This window comes from Diabrotica undecimpunctata, chromosome 6 (assembly GCF_040954645.1).
Source record: "Diabrotica undecimpunctata isolate CICGRU chromosome 6, icDiaUnde3, whole genome shotgun sequence".
NCBI lineage: Eukaryota > Metazoa > Arthropoda > Insecta > Coleoptera > Chrysomelidae > Diabrotica > Diabrotica undecimpunctata.
This window is the reverse complement of record NC_092808.1, coordinates 14,305,111-14,325,011: the sequence shown is the minus strand read 5'-3', so window position 1 is coordinate 14,325,011 and position 19,901 is coordinate 14,305,111. Positions and strand designations below refer to the sequence as shown.

The 19,901-nt window shown below is 32.8% G+C and overlaps 1 protein-coding gene across 2 annotated transcripts in view; it reads right to left on the bottom strand.

Moving 5' to 3' along the window:
• LOC140443158 (oxysterol-binding protein-related protein 3-like) overlaps positions 1-19,901 on the bottom strand; it is a 130,615-nt gene that overhangs the window by 53,175 nt on the left and 57,539 nt on the right. The gene's annotated exons all lie outside the window — the stretch shown is intronic.

Sequence of the window (19,901 nt, the reverse complement as noted above, 5' to 3'; positions counted from 1 at the left end):
AATTAAAACACGGTGTTAAAGTCAACATCATGAAAGATAATAAAATATCTTCCTGGTCTATTAATTACACTATTGTAACACCTATAAATATCATATCCTGAACACATAAGTACCTCAGACAAATAAAAACATTGAGGAAGAAGGATAATGTAAATCTTGTTTACCAATGAGTCTTGGACTAACGTCGGTGCTTCAGTAAAAAAGGAATGGAGTTTTGTGGCATGGGCCGAATTAACATTCTTGGCCAAGAAGGGATTGCTGGTTACCACAACGAAATGGACGGGGATCTATATGAAGAATGGTTTGAGATGTTAATTCCAAACTAGCCGAACGTTTGGGATAACGCTAAATTTGATTTCTCCAAAAAATTGTGGAACAAAAGGCAAATCAAGGATTGGTTAATCGAAAAGAACATTTTCTTCGAGAAAGATTACCTAAAATTACAGGATATTGCGGCCGCATTTAGAGACGAGTACAACAAGCACAAAATTGAATTAATTGTGGAAATATGGCGTTAAGATTTTGAGACTGCTGCCTTGCCATTGCGAGTTGAATCCGATTGAGACGGTGTGAAGTCAAGTATGGTATGTGGTTCGAATAACGTCGATTTTAAAGAAAAAACGGTAGAACGGATAATACAAGAAGCTTACCAACGCGTATCTAAAAAACAGTGGCATAATGTAAATGTGAACCAAGTCAAGTAGAAGAAAAAATGTTTGCGGTGAACAATTTGGAGGAAGATATTGAACCGGTGATAAATAATATAGGAGATGATTCACAGGAGGAGGACGATTTAGATATGGATTGTGATTAGTATTAATTAACGAGAAATATCTCAGATTTAATGCTCATTTGTTTTTTTGGTACTGTACGTACAGTACATTCATAATCTCATTTTCTATCGACATCCCAACATTAAAAAATTCATATGTGCTTAAGCAAACTGACTGAATTCATTTATTTTTTATCGACAATTAAATTAATAATAATAAAAACTATTGTTACTGGTTTTGATTTCCACGTAAAATAACTTTATATTCATTCATATATATGTCCATTAATAAAACCAACATGACAATGACATATACAATGACAATATAGTTATTTTAACAAAAATTAAAAAAAAAATTTTTTTTAATATATGTGTAAAAGTTTGTTTCATAAAGTCAACATAAACTTTAATCTCACGACTAGTAAGTAAGACAATTAACAATTATAACTAGATAATTTTTATATTTCTTTGTTAACAGATATCTTGAAAAAGAATTAAAATAGATTCGAAAGCTTAACAGTAAGTCAAAGAGTTTTCTTTGTCTTGTGTGCCAAATAGACTGACTGCATCCTCAAGAATCACCACTTGATATGCGAATATTTCAAAAATGAGAAAGATTGTTAATAACTATTTTGGTATATTTAACATTTTTAGCATGCTGTATATGTCATGGGCGTAGGAAATTTCGACACTAAGCAGGTAGCGACTAAAATTTAATGGCAATTTTCGACACCAGCCCCAATTCCCGTTTTTATCTTACATGTATATTCGACACCAAATAAATATAGCTGAGACATAAATAAAATACCATAATTAATTTATTTTAATAAAAGTAATGTGCATTTTATTTCTTTATAACTGTAATAATATCTAAATATAATACAACTAGTACCTAATTTTTGTACATTTTACCGTTAATATACTTGTATACAATGATTTATTTGCTATTATAGGAATGATAAGATACAGCTTTTATAAAATCTAACCTACGTATTTGTTGGGATCTGAGTTTATCCATCATTTTCTCCAAAAATGCCAATTTAGCCTTAACAGTAGTATCTTTGATTTTTGCTGGTATATGTAAACTATTTATTTTGACATAAGTGTCTACTTGAAATTCTTTTGACTTTTCAATAAAAATAAAAATAGAAGGATGTGTTGAATAAAAAGAAGAATTAAATCTCGAATGAAAGGATTCACAGGCATTTGTGGTCCTCGCAATAGACGGATTCTGATTAGACCATATGTGTGGTGGAAATAGAGCGCTATCGAAAATGTAATTTTCCAGTAAATAATCTGCATATATATCAAGTGTTGCGTTTATAGGTTTATATGACATTAAATCATAAAGAAAGCATTCTTCAACTTCTGCTGGATTTAAATAAGTTAAACCAAACGTATGCCTTAACCATTTTCCAATTTATGAATTTGTATCCTTATATTCTTGTACCAAACCCAAAGATTGAATTTTTTTAAACCAGTTTTGGTGTAAGTGAAAACGGCATCCACTAATTTTTGCATTGGGCCACATATACAATAAAGCACAGTGAATTGCTTTTTCAAAGTCCACAAATATTTCAGTTGGCTCTAATGATAATTGAAATGTTTCAAAAATCTTAGACCTTAATAAAGAAAATAAATTTTTGTATGTCATTGACAATTTGTCCTTTAACAAACAGTATGCTAAAGGAACATAATGTCCATTTTCCAAGCCATGTATAGTAAATAATTGTAGAAAATATTTGGTACTGTATGAAAATGTACCATCCATATACAAAGTTTTTAATTTACACAACAAACGAATATTTGTCTCGCATGAAAATACAATTACATTTAATTCAGGATTCAGGAAAAACAAAAAACTTTCATTGCGACAGGTTTTAGGAGAATAATTACTAACCGCGTTATGGACTTCTGATATGCTTCTTGGTAACGGACCTGGTAACAGTTTACGACGACAGTTGTAAATGGTCTTTCTTATGCTAGCTATGTCAGGAACCGTCAGCAAATTGGCATCACACTCAGCAACAGCAGTTCTTGTAATTTTGGCAGGCTTTTCCGATATGTCCTCTTGGGCTTTTCTTTTACATGCGTTGGTTACCATCTTTACTTCAAGATTTTTTGGATCGGCTTCATGATTATGTACCAAATCACTTCTTGTGATGGTGAAGTCCTCACAGCCTATTGTAAACACTTTTGCGGAACACTTAGTGTTTCTTTGGATGCAGCGCCAAAATATCTCGCCGCTTTTTAACACTTTCTGTTTCGAGAACGAATGATGCTCCACCACTAATAAATCTCAACCACGGGAACTTTTTATCAAACTCATTTTTTAAATATTCGTATACGTGCACAAGTCAACGTCAAACAAGAAATAAATTACAACTGAAATAATTTAGTCACAAGTACACAAGTGCCACGCCCCCCGCCGTGACAATAAATATTGGGAAAACCCGCTTGACCTGCTTGGGTGCAAATGTCCATCGCCGCTAATTACCTACCTACCTGCTTTACGCCGCGGTGTCGAAATTTCCTATAATAAAATTTGACCCTTCGATTACCCCAGGTACAAAGACAATTTGGTGTCGAAAGTTCGCCCGCCGTATGTCATAGTTTTCTTACGGATACGGAACGGAAATAATAGGACAAACAGTATAGTTTTGCCGCCCTCTAACCGAATCATCACTAAAACAATTCTAAACTTTTGGCAAGCGTTGCATCATTTCTACTTTCATATTATCCCTGCATCAAAGTATAAAGAATCTTTAAAAAATCATTGAGTATTCTGAAGCTTCCTACTGGGAAATTCATTTTAAAACGAAATATCATTATTTATACCAACGCTGTACTAAATTCTACTAATAAAAGGATTTTCCGGCGTTATAACATTTCCAGTATCTCACTAAATCGAATTTTTATTACATAACGAGGATTTTCCACCTCCCACGCCTACTTAGAATTCATGAGGTTGACTTATTCTTACTTTTTTCAAATAATTTCCGATTAAATTTATAAATTCTAATTTTATTTAACTTACAAAACATATTTCAGTTACAATGTAACAAAAAATTGGGGTTAATAGCTAATCGATCATGTTTAATAAGCTATATCGTCACACTTTTTTTAACAAAAAAAAAATATAAGTGGGTAAAAAAGGTTTTAAAAGGGATATTGGACGTGTAGCTACTAAATAACGGTTTATTATAATGATTCCAATCTTATTTATTTATTATCACCTTCAATTTGCGCCCATCCTCTATCCCTACAACAGTCCATGCGAATATTTTTTACTGTCAGTTCTTTTAGAACTCGCCTCTGCTCTTTCGCAGGTTCAACTGACTCAAATATTATTCGTTTTTATGCATATTTCACCGTCGGAAAAAGATAAGAGTCGTACGGCACAAAATGCGGTGAATGAGCCGGACGATTTAAGAACGTAGGCGCAAAATTTTGGGCCAATGCTTTTCAAATGCATTCATTTTTTTCGAATCCTAAAAAAACTAATAAGTATTTTTGAAAAATTTAAACGCAGAATGAAAGAATACATTATTACAGAGGGCCGAAAGTCCCTGAAAACTTATATAATGTTTATTTTAATAAGTTACAGGGGTGAAAAAAAAAGAGAAAATTTAGTGTAATTTTTAATTTCAAATATCTCATTCAAAAAAACTTGTTTATTCTAAGAGAGTTTCGGCTCTCGGTAATAATGTAATCTTTCATTCTGCGTTTAAATTTTTTAAAAATATTTGTTAGTTTTCTCAGGATTCGAAAAAAATAATTGCATTTAAAAAGCATTGGCCCGAAATTTTGCGCCTACGCTCTTAACACTGGAGTGTACTTTACAGACAACGTGGAATGAGCCAGCGACTTGTTTTAAGGGAGAACCGATGACTTATTCTTCCAGAATTCTTGTCGTTTTTCCTGATTCTTTCACGGAATTTCGCATTGTGACCTTTTAAAGCTCAGTTAAGCTACACAATCCCAGGTATATCGAATTTAATTTTGATTTCCTATTGATTTTGGAATTTGCAGTTGGATTTTTCCTATTAATATTTGCAGTTGTCGATTACCATAAACAAATTATATTCTGCATGTTTTTATAAGTTCCCATATTAATTTTATTTATATGGCATTTTTATTAATATTTATTAAAAACATTACCCATATGGTTTTTTATTTATTTTCAACAATAAAAATTCACTAAACCCTAGCTATGCATTCACTTATATTAACATACGTTGATTTTTTCATAATTACGTTAAATCCAGGGGTAGTAATATTGTCAGTTGTCAGTAAAGCTTTCTCCCGTTTGTGGATTGTACAATGGGTCGAGGTAAAGTTATCGATGAGAAAATGTGTTCAAATATTATTAGATATTTTAATTCTGAAAAATCCAATTCGGAAATCGCGAATATGTTGCAATTGTCACACTATAGTGTAAGAAATATAGTCAGAAGATACAAAACTACAGGCTCGGTCGTCACAAAACCTAGAAATGTACGAAAAAGTAAAGTCTCTTCTTTATCGTTTATATCATTATAGACAATAACATTTACCATGGAAAAGGAATATAATAACACACTACCTTTCCTGGATGTTTTAATCTCTAAGAAAGATACTGGATGTGAAACTCAGGTGTATAGAAAACCAAGACATACCAACAGATATTTAAATTTCAAATCAAATCACAATATTAATATTAAAAAGGGAATCATTAAATCATTATACGATAGAGACAAAATTAGTTGTTTTAACGAAAATTCGTTCTTGGAGGAAAAACATTTGTTAACATCTGTTTTATTAAAAAATGATTATCCTTTATCGTTTATAAATAAGGAATTTTCAACAATCGATCGAATAGAACAGGACAACTTAGAACGAGATCCTACAGCATATACAAGGAATAATACGAGGAAAATAACAATACCATACATAAAAGGATTATCGGAAAAACTTAAAAGGATAGGAAATAAATTCAATATTTCAACAACATTCAAAACAACAAACACGTTGAGATCTATTTTGTCCAAAACCAAACCTAACAATGAACAAGAGAGGACAAAGAATTGCATTTATAAAATACCTTGTGAATGCGATCAGTTTTATTTAGGTGAAACATCAAGGCCATTAAATGTTAGAATAAGTGAACATCAATCCTATATTAAAAATAGAGAATTTGATAGATCTCAAATATGTAAACACGCATGGGATAATGAACATAGGGTTGAATGGAAGGATTCAAATATAGTCCTAAAAGAAACGGATGGTAAAAAGAGAAAAATCAAAGAAGCGGCTCTAATTATGTTAAATGAGACCAATTGTGTCGCGAATTCCTCGGCAGAATATAGTAGGATCAGTATTGGTAAGTCAGTAACATATAGAGGATACATCATTTATGTTTTTTAAATAACAAACATATAAAATCAGAATTTGGTGTTTTACCATGTCGGGATAGTATTATGAGGTTTTTTTTTACTTTCATTTCATTTTACTGTCATCATGGCATGTATTTGTCTTTTCAAGGACGAATTACATGCTATGATCTTTTCTGACGGATATTGTTGATTTCATGTAATCGAATGAACTATCTTATAAGTAAAGTCGTCCCAGGAGCGCAACTCAACAATATTGACAATATCATTTTAAAGTCGTCTACTTTAAAATGTATAATGTATGTCTGAATTGTCAATATAGATGAGTCAGATAAAATTAAATTATTAGAAGAATTTTTCACTAAGTAACAAAAAAAAACAAAATTTGTTTAATTTACTAATGTTTGTATTTTGAGAACGATTTCCGAAGTGGAAATTGAAACGTCAATAAAAGTTACTTTAACCTTTAATTGTGGCTTATTCCGATTTAAATAGTAATTATGTACTTTTATTTTTTTCTCTAAAATTTAATTTTCTTATCAATCTAACGTTGGGCCAACTGATATGGGAAGGGCTCGTATGTATTAGTGCTTTGATATTTTTTTAATTATCAAGATTATGAAAACATTGAATACCGAAACTAAGTGCAGAAAAACAGGTAGAATATATAAACTGAAAAAAAAAGTTTCTACGATGATTAGAACCAAAGATAAAAAACGAAAAAACACGTTTTAATTTATTTTTCCGTCGACCGTCCATTTATGATCAATTTTAACACCCTCAAAATCATTGATTAATGACCCCTATTAATGAATAATTTTCTATTAATGAACGATTTTATTATAGGCAACACAACATACTCGTACATTGCTTGCATAAATTAATTAAACGCTCTGTGATTGGCAGTGACCTGTGGTGTAAGCAACCAAACATATACCTATTTATATTCCCACTAAAAAATTAATTTAAAATGAAGTAGCCGCTGTTAGTACTATCTGTCATTAGTGTCATTGTATGTCATTATTTACTTTATTGTTTAAAATTCTGTGTATTTGAAAAATCAAAGGATGAATATTGACGAAGAGTTTAATTTAACTCCACCAGAATTTCTTCTTCTATCACAGAATTTACAGAGGTCCAAGAAGACTTAAATATAAATTTGTCAAAATGCTATACAGCAGATAATCATTTATCAATATCTTCCTTTAATTTCAGTAATTGCACCATTTCGAATATTAATGTTTACTATAATAAAACTACCACTAAGGAAACTTTGAATAAAGTCAATGAAAGCTGAAAAAATTGTTGTTTATCGTTAAGTAAATAAATATTTAAACTAAGATATCTTTATTTCTGAAAAGTACGGTCGACGGAAAAGTTTTGTAACGAACTCGTGAATTAAAATGGCGATTAACAATCTCGAACATTAACGCGCTCGCTTTGCTCACGCGTTAAAATATCTCAATTGTTAATCGCCCTTATTAATACACTTGTTGGTTAAATAATTATTAAGTTATGTTTGGGTCTAGGGGATTTAAAAATTACTTTTCTACTGTCTAGTATTTTTTTACGTAGAACATGGTATTTTTATTTTTGGAATATTGCTGGACAATTTGACTTTTTGATCTTTTTGCTAGACCAAAAATGATTTTTCATTATTTTGACCACGATGTCTCTCCTAAAAATATGAAAAAATCATGGATATAAGTTGAAACTCAACCAATAATAACTATCTATATTTTTGAAGTGGCGCTCGAAAATATTTTTTTTAACAAAATTTCAAAAACGTTCAAAAATTTGAATTTTTCGCCAAAAATTTTGTAAAAAATACCTTGATGTAGACAATAAAATATCCTACAAATTGAAAAAAAGAATAAGTTTCTACGATGATTAGAAACGCAGATATTGATAAAAAAAACGAAAAAAAAAACGATTTAATTTTTTTTGAGTCTAGAGGTTAAAAATTTTTCGGTCGGATACTTTTTGATATAGAACAACATGGTATTTTTATTTTTAAAATATCGCTGGGTGCATTTTTCACTATCTTCACCTGAGACTTTTTACTAGTATGTATAAAAGTACAAAAATTAGAAATATCACAGTAAAACACGATTCTACTTAATCGCATATGTAAGCATGTTAGTTGTTTTTAATTAGTTGTATACTACACTTATAAAATACATTTATCACGAGTACTATAATTAAATTGCGCTTAAATTTAATTTTAGAGCCGTGTTTTTGGCTTACACGAACAGTCTGCTGTACCAGACGACATTATTTCTGGTTAGCCATTATGATAGCAATTGTAATATAAACCTTGAACGTTTTTCTATTTTTTTTTTATATTTTATGTTAACTGAATAGTAATTTTATCATTATCACATACAGCACCAGTGATTTATTAAAAAGTAGGAGTAGCATACTTACATTATCAAAATATTTCAACAGCCAAGCGAAATGTTTAAAATTTATAGTTTATGTTTTGATAGTGAAGTGTAAAAGCCATTGATAAAAATCATGTTTCCGTAATGGATTTCGTTTTTGTAAATATTTAAGAAACGAGTCGAAAATTTGTCAAAATAAATTCAGTTTTTTTTACCAGCTTTTAGGAAAGAGAAATTATTGCTTTTATATTCATTATTCATCATCATCAGGATCTTTTAAATCAACTGATGGGTATAGTTTCTAATCAAAGTTTAGTCTATTCAAATCGTATAGGTATTTTCCTATACTTGGTCTTCATTCTAGTAGTTTGCTGATCCACTTTAATCCTGTATCCTTGTCCCACGCTCAGTGCACTTCCCCTTCAGGTTACATTCCCTTTCTACAACATATGAGGGGTGCAAAATCAAAGGCGACAATCTTGTTTTGAGTTAGGGAAGCCATATGTTTTTTTTATTATCTGTAAGATAAAACTATTTGTAAAAACCAAAAGCGGTCTTAACTTTATACAAATCACAGTGAAAAGTTCATGTTTGGATTAAAAGCGTCAATCTCTATAGCTGAGTGCGTACCAAACACGGCAATCTACGCTGCGGCCAATAAGAACCACGTAACGGACTCACGTGATCAACACATGGTTAGATTTGCCTTTACATCGTACTATTATATTTTGTTTTACTTTTGGGATTCGTTACATTGCTTTTGTGCTTTTCCTAAACTATATTTGTGTCTAAGAAAATAGTTTTATATACAAAAAAAAGTTCGAGGTTTACTAGACCCTTGTCTCTTCTTCTGCTTCTTTTGCCTAAATGTTTTCCATAACAAAACCGACTTGCTCCACAAGTTGGAGGATTTGTTAGGCATTCAAGGGAACCATGGCACCCAGTTCGTGGGCAGTCGTCCTGTAAACCAGCCCATTTGCAGCAATTACACCCCGTATACAAAATACTAGCTCTAAGTTCTCTAGATTTTGTAGCCTTAAGATTATTTGTTCTATCGACACGTATTTTTGGTAATTCTTCAGGTTCAGGAACATTTCCTGGACAAATTTTGTAGTAGATCATAACGTCCGGAGTTTGTTGTTTTGGTTTTGTGGGAGGGTCTGGAAGGGCAGCGCAACAATGATTGCATGGTTTCGTGGGAGTTGGATAATCTGCAATCGGTTGAAGCGTAGGCACACACAGCGGTTTTACACCCACTACCATGGACTTCTCCAAAGTTTCGATTGCATCCCTGATGTTTATCAAATCTTTTAATTTCTGTTCGGCGGATTCTTTTGACGGACAAACGAAAGCCATGGTAATTTATTGGTGAAATTTCACCTAAAATTTGGCGAATGATTACAGGAAAATCTGTTACTGAGAATTTGCAAATTTATGTACAAAATAGGTTTGATTAAAATGATAAATTAAAATGGACTATTTACTAAAGCTACGTCCATTAAAATGGACGTAGTTCTAGTAAACCTCAAACTCAAACAAAACAGTATTTTAAATGTTTTCCCGCTATCATACAAGATCCTCTTGTCTTAATATAAAAAGTTTCATTGAATAAAAAAAATATAACAAAAAAAAGTATTAACTTTTTATCATGGAAGTTAATGCGTCTCCTGTCACACCAACAAAGGCAAGGAAGCGAATAAGACAACCTGAAAAATGGAAGGAAAACGTTGAAAACCGTCTAAGCTGAGTACTTTTGTGAATGTTATGATTCCATTTTCAAGCCGTTGTTGAATTTTGATTTTTTGTTAAAGTTTTGTTAAAATTTGAACCCATTTCAGTACATGTTCAAAATTTTTTTTGTTGTTGTAGATATTCTGCGAAGAATATGCCAGAATACCCAACATGTGGTCACAATTCAAAAACATATAAGTGCTACTTGCTGAAAATGAAGGATATACAGAAATTTCATAGCTTATTCTATGAGATCCAAGATAAAGCGACTCAAGATGCCTTTAGTTTGAAATACTGCACTCTGAATGGTACTGTCCGTCGTCGGCCGAAAAATGAAAAGTATTCTATAAAGAAGCACCATGTAAAATGTTTCATCCGTAATTTTTTATCCAAGGACAAAGTTCCAGAGTGCCAAGCAGCTTTTTTCAACGTGCTAAGGATAACAAAACACAGGCTTTCCTATGTGATTAAACGATTTATTAAAACCGGCCAAATACCGATTGAACGCAGAGGTAGTAATCAAAAAACTGTGAAATATCGGGAAAAGCTGGAAGAAGTGCAAAAGTTTATAAACTAATTAAAATACAGTGGAACCTCGATTATCCGTCTCTCTATTAACCGTCACCTCTGTTAACCGTCAGGGTCCATACATAAGTTATATTACCAACATAAATAAAAATTTAGTCATCAATTCATTTTGTTTGAGCAGTGCGGATAAGCCAAACTAAATTCGTTGAAATGTGTACGTGAAGTTATGCCACCACCGCATTTTTTTATGTAAATAATTATTGTTCTTATTCAGGGCTCTGTATTAAACTTCAATTTAAATAGGTAATGATAAGTGATACCGTTCTTTTAGAGTTTCATTTTTAGAATCGCAAGCCGAAAATAAAAATCCAGAGCACAATAATTATTACAGTCAATATCTGTGTGTCAACATAATTCCGTTTAATTCAAATTCGAACTTGTCGCATTGAGCAAAAAGTATGATGTTCCGAGAACGACAATCAATGATTTAAAGAAAAATGCTGATGGAATTGAAAAGTATGCTTCGCAAATGAAATAGTTGGATGGCCGGATGAAACATAGTTAGACAATGAAAAAAAAAAGCCACAAATGAGTCACTCGACACGGCACGACACGACACTCTGTATTTGTGGTTCGTTCAAAAAAGAAGCGAAGGTGTTCCTTTGTCTGGACCAATTGTTGCCGGAAAAGCGTTGTTTTTCAACATAAAATTGAATGGCGATCCTTCATGTAAAGGAAGCAGCGGTTAGTTGGAAAAGTTCAAAAATCGCCACGGTATACGGGAACTGCAAATCGAAAGTGAAAAATAGAGCGCCGCAAATATTGAAGTCGTTGAAGATTATAAAAGAAAGCTTCAAGATATGATCGATGAGACACGCGACAACGTGCTTTCCGTTATTTACTACGCACAACATAATGCATGTATGTCCCAGGAAATATTCGCTGACTGGTTCAAAAAGGTATGTACTGCAAACCAAAATTTGTTTATCTATTTTTCTAACATCTTGTTTTTTAGGTTTTTATACCGGACGTTCCACAATACTTGCAAGCAAAAAATTTGCCACCAAAGGCGATTCTCATTTTGGACAATGCACCTGCCCATCCTGAAGCCGGTATGCTGCGAAGTGACGATGAAAATATCACCTGCTCTTTTCTGCCTGCGAATACAACATCATTGATACAGCCAATGGATCAATCGGCCATTAAAACATTCAACGAAGATACAGAAAAAAATTTATTTAAAACCTAGTTATGGAAAAGGAATATTCTTTGCCAGAATACTGGAAAGCATACAATTTAAAACACGTAGTCGACAATGCTGTGTCAAATAAAACAAACAAATAAAATTTGAGAGTTATACTATGAACTTTTTTTTTGTTCTGTTAACCGTCTTTTCGATTATCCTTCATACCCTTGGTCCTGTGCGCTGACGTATAATCGAGGTTCCACTGTATACTGAAATCAGCGTCTCAAAATTGTATTTAATGTACACTGCTCAGAAAATTCCATCGGAGACTGTTACGTCCCTCCACACATATTCTTAGTTTTTATTAATAATTTTTATTATTTTATTTTTATATTTAATTCTTTAATTAACGTGTGTGTCTGTCTTATAATCGTAAATTAATACGGACCTGTACAGTCCGCCCCCTAACAGTCTGAAGGGAGCGAAGCTACAACGCTACAAGACGACACGCTACGCACCTCAATCTTAGTTTTTAGTCTTGTATAAATCAGCGCGCTAAACGCTTCAGTATTTTGTGTAAACCTGACGACGCGGCTTTAAGAAGATTCTGTCCCCGAGTCAACCCCAGTGCACTGTGGAAGAAGAAGAAGCATTAGATCAACATCACAGGTACCGTAATTTGATTGCATACACACATAATATTTATATTAATTGATAAATTTACATATAACTTATTTTCGCATAAAATTAATACCAGCACCTAAATAAACATTTATGAGCGAGTGTTTCCCTTATAGAATTTACAAGTCGTTCAGAGACTGTGAAGATATCTCATCTTCTCTAATTTAACCGTCATAAACATCAATCTTTCTAATGCGTTACAAAAAATTGTTAATATTCGTAAATTTGGACAAAACAAATTGAATTTTTTAAAAACTATTCAATTAATGGCTTTGAAATTTTTATCACATACTGTCCACTACAAAATACTTATTTTGACGCAATATTGAAGTTGTAAAATTATTTTTGTATTAATTCCACTAAAATAGAGCTAAAAAATCGGGCCCTAAGGGCACTTACTCTCTAGAGATGTTTTTCACAGCATGTAATTGTTCAGACAGGGTCCAACGGAAATCATTTTAAAAAATTCCCATTATTACAGGAAAAAAGAACAAAAGCAGCGCCAGTTGTTTGTAAAAATCTAGCAAAACGTGAATTTTTGTGTGACCAACCGATCGAAACCGAAAGTTTTATCAGTACTTATTTTCAGTTCAACATATTTTTTGCTGAAATTCCATTACTTCTTGTAATATACACTCATGGACGAAAATATCGAATATTTTGGAATTTTCCAATGTTTTTTTGTAGTCACTATTATTTCAAAATAATTTTAGATTACTTATAATAGTCATATAGTAGGCTGATGTACTCAACTGGTTTGAAATATTTTGATGTTTATTTTGACGTTTATTCAGTGGTTAGTGTCATTCGTACATTTTATCATAAAAAACCTTCTTCACGTAAAGCAAAAATCATTCTAATTCGGTTATTTTTAGTTTAATTAAATATTCTTTTTATTTAACTAAGTTTAAAATAAGTATCCCACCAATTAGACTCTGCGATGAAGCCCGAGTAGCACATATTGTAATTTTGTACGAGGAAGGATATGGACAAAAAGTTATCGCACGACGTCTCAGCAGAACTGAATCTATAGTTTCGAATACTCTAAAAAGGTACCGCGAAATATGAAATTTTTTACGAAGGCCTAGTCAAGGACGCCCAAGGTGCACAACCGCAATTGATGACCGTTTTTTGGTTCTTAATTTTACATGAAATCGTTCAATGACATCGATGCACCTCAGAAATGAGCTATTAAATGTTAGACAAGTTAATGTGAGTTTAAAAACAGTTAGACGAAGATCAAAAGGAGCAAACTTAAAGCTCAGACGCCCCGCCAAAATTCCACGTCTTCTCCAAAATCATAAAGCTCGTCGTTTGGAATTTGCAAGAACACATATTTAGTGGAATATCGACAACTGGAAAAACGTTCTTTTCACTGATAAGACCAGAATCCTATTATGGAAGCCAGATGGTCAAAACTACGTCTACAGAAGAGTTGGAGAACGATTCGCCAGTTGCAGTCTCGTCCAGAGCGTTAGTTTTGGAGTTGATGACATAATTCTTTGCAAAGGTATTAGTTGGGAGGTACGCACCGCACTTGTGGATGTGATTGGTCGGATGACTAGTGATTCTTACGTTTAAAACATCCTGCAAGATCATGTTTTGTCATATGTTGGTTACATTGGATATGAAAGATTCACGTTAATGCACGATAATGCTCGACCACATGCCGCTGCCATAGTGAGTAATTATCTTGGTGAGGTCCAAATTCGAAGATTTGATTGGCCACCGTTTAGCCCGGATTAAAAACCAATAGAGCACATGTGGGATCACCTAAAATGCAGTATACGACAAAGAAATCCCGTTCCAAATACGATACAGCAGCTTCGGCTTGCTGCACCGGATGAATGGAATGCAATTTCCCAAGGATATGTCCAAAATTTACTTGCAAGCATGCTGAGAAAGATGCAAGCAGTAATAAGAGCTAAAGGGGGAACACTCGTTACTGATCATGCACTTCTTTCAGTTAAAACGAATTGTTTAAGCAATTTAAATTATCATTTAAGTTTAGAGTAAAATAACATTATTTACCTAATATTAAACATTTATTTTTTTCACAATTTTTTCGCAAAAAAAATTGTTCATTAAACATTGTTAAAATAAACTCTATTTTACAATAAACGACTTGATTGACCAGAATTTATTTTTGAAAAAACAAAAATTAGAAAATTCCAAAATATTCGATATTTTTTTCAATTAGTGTATTACAGAGTATAGGATACGAAATAATGATGGATCAAACATAATACACACAAGTAAACAAAATAATATTAAAAATTTTCAAATTTGGCTTTTCTCCAATTGTAAACTGCAGTGATTTCAGCTGTTTCGTTTTATTTTCACTAAAGTTTAGTCGCGTAAACTGATGTAATCGAATTGTTTGACCTTTTAATATTGCGGCTCTTCTTAAAATATGTCTGCAACTGATTCGGAAATAGCTATTGTTGGAATAACCGACGTACGTAAAAATCATTAACCCAAAATTCTGCATTCCTATCTCGAAAACTATGAAATGCCAAAAGCGCGTTTCTCTGGATTACACGTGTTATGTATTGTAAATTTAAAACAGGATCATATATTAGATTGTAGAAGTAAATAAAAACAAACAATTTATGTAATTTGTTATCCAAGGTATTAAAACCACAACAATAATCATGACAAAACGGAAAGAGTTCCTCAGAGCTCAGTCCTCAATCTTAACTTTTTAAGCACATTAAATGCATGATTAACAGTGGCGGCTTTTGGGGGTAGGCAGGATAGGCCGGGCCTACCCAATAATTTTAAGAGCTTTAATATTGAAAAACATATATTCAAAAATTATGTTAATGCATGTAAATAACTTTTAAATGTACTAAATCGCTTAATACATTAGCGTCCGTTAAAACAACTATGTTATTATATTACCACAGAAAGCATCGAATCGTATTCAGGCATTTTAAATATCATTAATAGGCCCGATTCGAACTGGCCGACCCAGCTCACATAAGATCCCCGTACAAAAAGCGTTTGAAGTTAAGCAGCTTAGTATATTGTCGTGTTTATACTTGCTGTTTAGGTACCAGACGATCGGGCCTAGGTGGACCATCGTTGTCACTTGTAACGTAATTATCGAATTGTAACATAAATTTTCTTTTAAATTATGATAAAAAAATATGTAACATAATCTATAATTGTAACATATTTTTAAACAAACAACACAATTGCAAACAAGTGCACGGTTGCCCAAATAAATTTAAAAAAATTCGTAAAATTCGAAAAAAAAATCACGGTTGCATGATTTCTATATCGCCTGATTGTATGCAACTTATATATGGCAACACTGTCGCCGAGCATTAGTTCAATTTCAATTTTCACTGTTATCTGTTATTAATTACTAGTTGCACTAGTTGTTTGGCCGATCGTGGTTGAATTTTTTAAATTTTTCTTGGAATAGTGAGATCGTTTTATAACTGATACATAAAAATGAGTTTTTCTGACGATTTATCAGGTTGCAGTAATAGTAATGTTGATAGTGAGTGTTTGGACATTACTACAGAAATTTTTTTTGTGATTACTTTTCTCTGATGCAAGGTCACTTTTAGTCTTACCACCAATAGGATAAGTGGTTTTTCAAATATTTTTAAGGGGGGGGGTCATGACCCCATGACCCCTCCCTCTGGATCCGCCACTGATTACACATAGCTATATGTAATTTGCTGCCTTGGCCTACCCAAAATTTTACCACACCAGCCGCCACTGATGCCTAAATAAAAAAAACCGTTATAGACGCAATTTATTCTTGACGTTCGGGATTAAAATAAGTCATTTGGTACTAAATCAGGACTATACCCCCTAGTTCGTATTGTTGCTGCTCAACAAATACTCTGAAGTTAGACGTGATGTGTTATTTTTTTATCCACGGTACTTGTATTCCTTAGAGGAAATGGTCTGAATATGGGCCCTGTAAATAATGCCTCCAGTAATTTCCTGATATCCGTGCTGCTATCCAGTAACTATCATCTATCTAAGTGTATCTATCTCTGTTGTCAAAATACATTCAAACAATGTGTTTTGAGAACGATTTCCGAAGTGGAAATTAAAAAGGCAATAAACTTACTTTAACCTTCAATTATGGCTTATTCCCAATAAAATAGTAATTACTTTAAAATACCACAAGAAAATAGCTTCAGAACAATATTTCGACTGTGTTCTGCTAACATTTGCTGTCGTGCTGTAGTTGACACATCTCAAAGAAGTAGTTCTTTGGGGCATATGAGAAGACTTTGAATGGCGCAGTTCCAAGGAAATATGTCTTTTGAATTTACTCACTGATTTTTACTGCTGATGCTTTTCAGCATGTCAAATTTTTAACATATCCCATATGTGAGTGAAAATGAAGACAATGCTTACCAACAGAGACCTTCAGTTGCATCTCAGATTGAGGGCTCTAAGATGTTACATATTTTCTATCTTACTATACTAAATCTTACTATACGAAATGGAAGCTTGGACATTGAAGAAACAACACATAAGAAAAATAGAAGCGTTCGAAATGTGGTGTTACAGAAGAATATTAAAAATTCAGTGGGTTCAAAGGATTACCAATGCTGAGGTACTACGACGTCTAAATCGACGTCTAAGAGGTTAGAAATTATGAACAGCATAAAAAGAAGAAAACTAGAGTATTTGGGCCACATAACCAGAGGAGAAAAATATGAGCTGCTGAGAATTATTATGCAAGGAAGGATCCAAGGAAGAAGAAGCATAGGAAGAAGACGCATCTCCTGGTTGAAGAATCTTAGAGAATGGTTTAACTGTAGTTCACTACAACTTTTCAGAGCAGCAGCCAACAAAGTGACCATAGCCGTTATGATATCCAACCTCCGATAGGAGATGGAACTTTAAGAAGAAGAAGATATGTGAGTTGTAGAGCACTACCAATTGTGGACAAGAAACCTCATTAAGTGTATCGTCTTTTTGTCTTGTCTTTACAACTTCGTTTGTTGCTGGATTTTGGTGATTTGCTAAAAGAATCACACTTCTGCGATCCATCCTCTTCAACGCAGATAGTCTATCTGTTGAAATACGGTAATCTGAATCTCCTCGATTGATTTGTTTTTCAGTTTTGAACTCTGGTATACACTTTCTTTTTTTTTTGAACGGTTCCACTTGCGTAAATTCCGTCCGACAATAAAGATCTCAGAATATCAATACAGTTTAAAGAACACTCGGTGGATTTTATTTACTAAGACCTTTGTTAGATCCTGTAGGACTCGTTGTCCTAAGTGGGAAATTCCACCGAAAAAAACTTTTTTTTGGATGGAATTTCCCACTTTACCGGTATATTTCTGGAACTCGCACATGAATCCGCTTGAATCTGCTCTAACCCATACTTTTTAGCCACGTTTTATAGGTTTATTGGGCATGTAGTGTCGGATACTGCTTCGACCTTTGAATCGTATCGTAGACTCATTAATCACTTGAAACTCATGTGGATTCAGTGATGCAAGAAACGTTTCCGTGAGTTTGGCCAGTAGAGATTGCACTTTGTAAAGTTTATCCAATCCGGGATCAGTTTTTATGGCTGCACTTCACCAACCAGATGTAAATTGCCTAGTAAGCAAGCTAATCTGTCCCGTGACATAGCCGAACTGATGAAAGGGTCTCGTAATTCATCACGTGACGACCAATAATCTCTGTAACTGGGCATTTGCTTTATATCCATTAATAATGTTACGATAAATATCCTGGCCTAAAATAACTGTAAATATTATGACTAATTCTGTTATGTTGTAGATTGTGCGAGACCTGAACGGAAGCTTCCAAAAAAACAACATTTCGAAAGTTCGAGGCGAGTCGATGGGAAATCCAGTTTGCCCTTACCGTTTCGCCGTCCAGTCTACTCAAGAAGGTTTTAGACTTTTCGAGATAACGGCGATTTATGTATATAAATAAAACATTTTTATATAGAGGGACAGTTAATTCTGAAGACCCGCGGCCGCGATTTTAATTGTTACGCTCGCCTTTAAATAAATTATGTATTTTTAGTGATTAATAAACTTATATAAATTATCGTGCTTTTTAATAAATTAAAGTAGGAACAATATAATAAATTGAATAAAGACAGCAGTTAAATAAATATCATTTCAATAAATTTACTCCAAGAAATTCTGTGGTAGGTATAAATCCATTTCCTCTTCGTGTTTTTAAACGTAATATAGATTGGTTTGAAATAAAATTAGGTGAATTAGATCCTCAGGAAATAGCTCCAAAAACACATCTGTAGAATTTGGAATGGTTGGGCCTGTAGTTTCAATAAATTGATTTGTTCGTGTTATATAACTTTCATTTTGGGTAAAAAATATAGAGTGATCTCGCTTTGCTAGCCGTACTGCTAGCGGAACATCGTCTTCACTATCCGATTCCGATTCTTGATTATTTGGAGTATTGGTTGTTTCATCTTGATCGTTAATTTCGTCTTCAAACAAGATATCCATATTTCCAATATCAAAGACATCCTCGTTATTTGGTCGCCGAAATTCATCAACATGTAATTCATCTCTCAAGACGCTTTCAATATCAGAGACAATTGACTCCTGGTCCCTTGGAATTTCATCCAATAAGGCGTCAAACTCGTTTTGGAACATATTTTCCAAATTCCTGAAGCTCCACTTTTGATTTTGCATATTGGCAGAATTCATATAGGAAGTGCCCTGTGGTCGTGCCAGAATAACACCTAAAAGACAGTGATCTACAAAAAAAAAATGAAATGTATTTATGCAAATAGAAACAGACTTCAAAAATATCACTTACCCGTAATTTTTGTAATTAATAATAATTGAATAAACAAGAAAACAATTAAAATATGTCGCCCTGTCAACACCGAACGTCCGCTTCAAATGTGTGCTTGACTCTAAATTATGTTATCCAATTAATGTGATTCAATCAAATCGTACACTGGTTAAACACTTAGAATATAATGTAGGCAACCAATTTTACACACTGGTATGGCTGTAAAACCGCTGGGAAGTTTAATAGAAATGTTTGTAAAGGTATCTCAGCAAAAAATAGTCGATTATAGCGATTTTTTCGACTTTCCTCTGCGAAAAATGCACCGATAAGATTTTATAACAAAATTGTTTGTTTTTTTTTATTCTCTACAAAGTCTTATCAATAGTATTGGGATTAAATTACTATTACATTTAGATTTTTCACTCTAAACCAAAAAATCACATTTTTTTAGATTTTTCCATATTATATAATTCGGG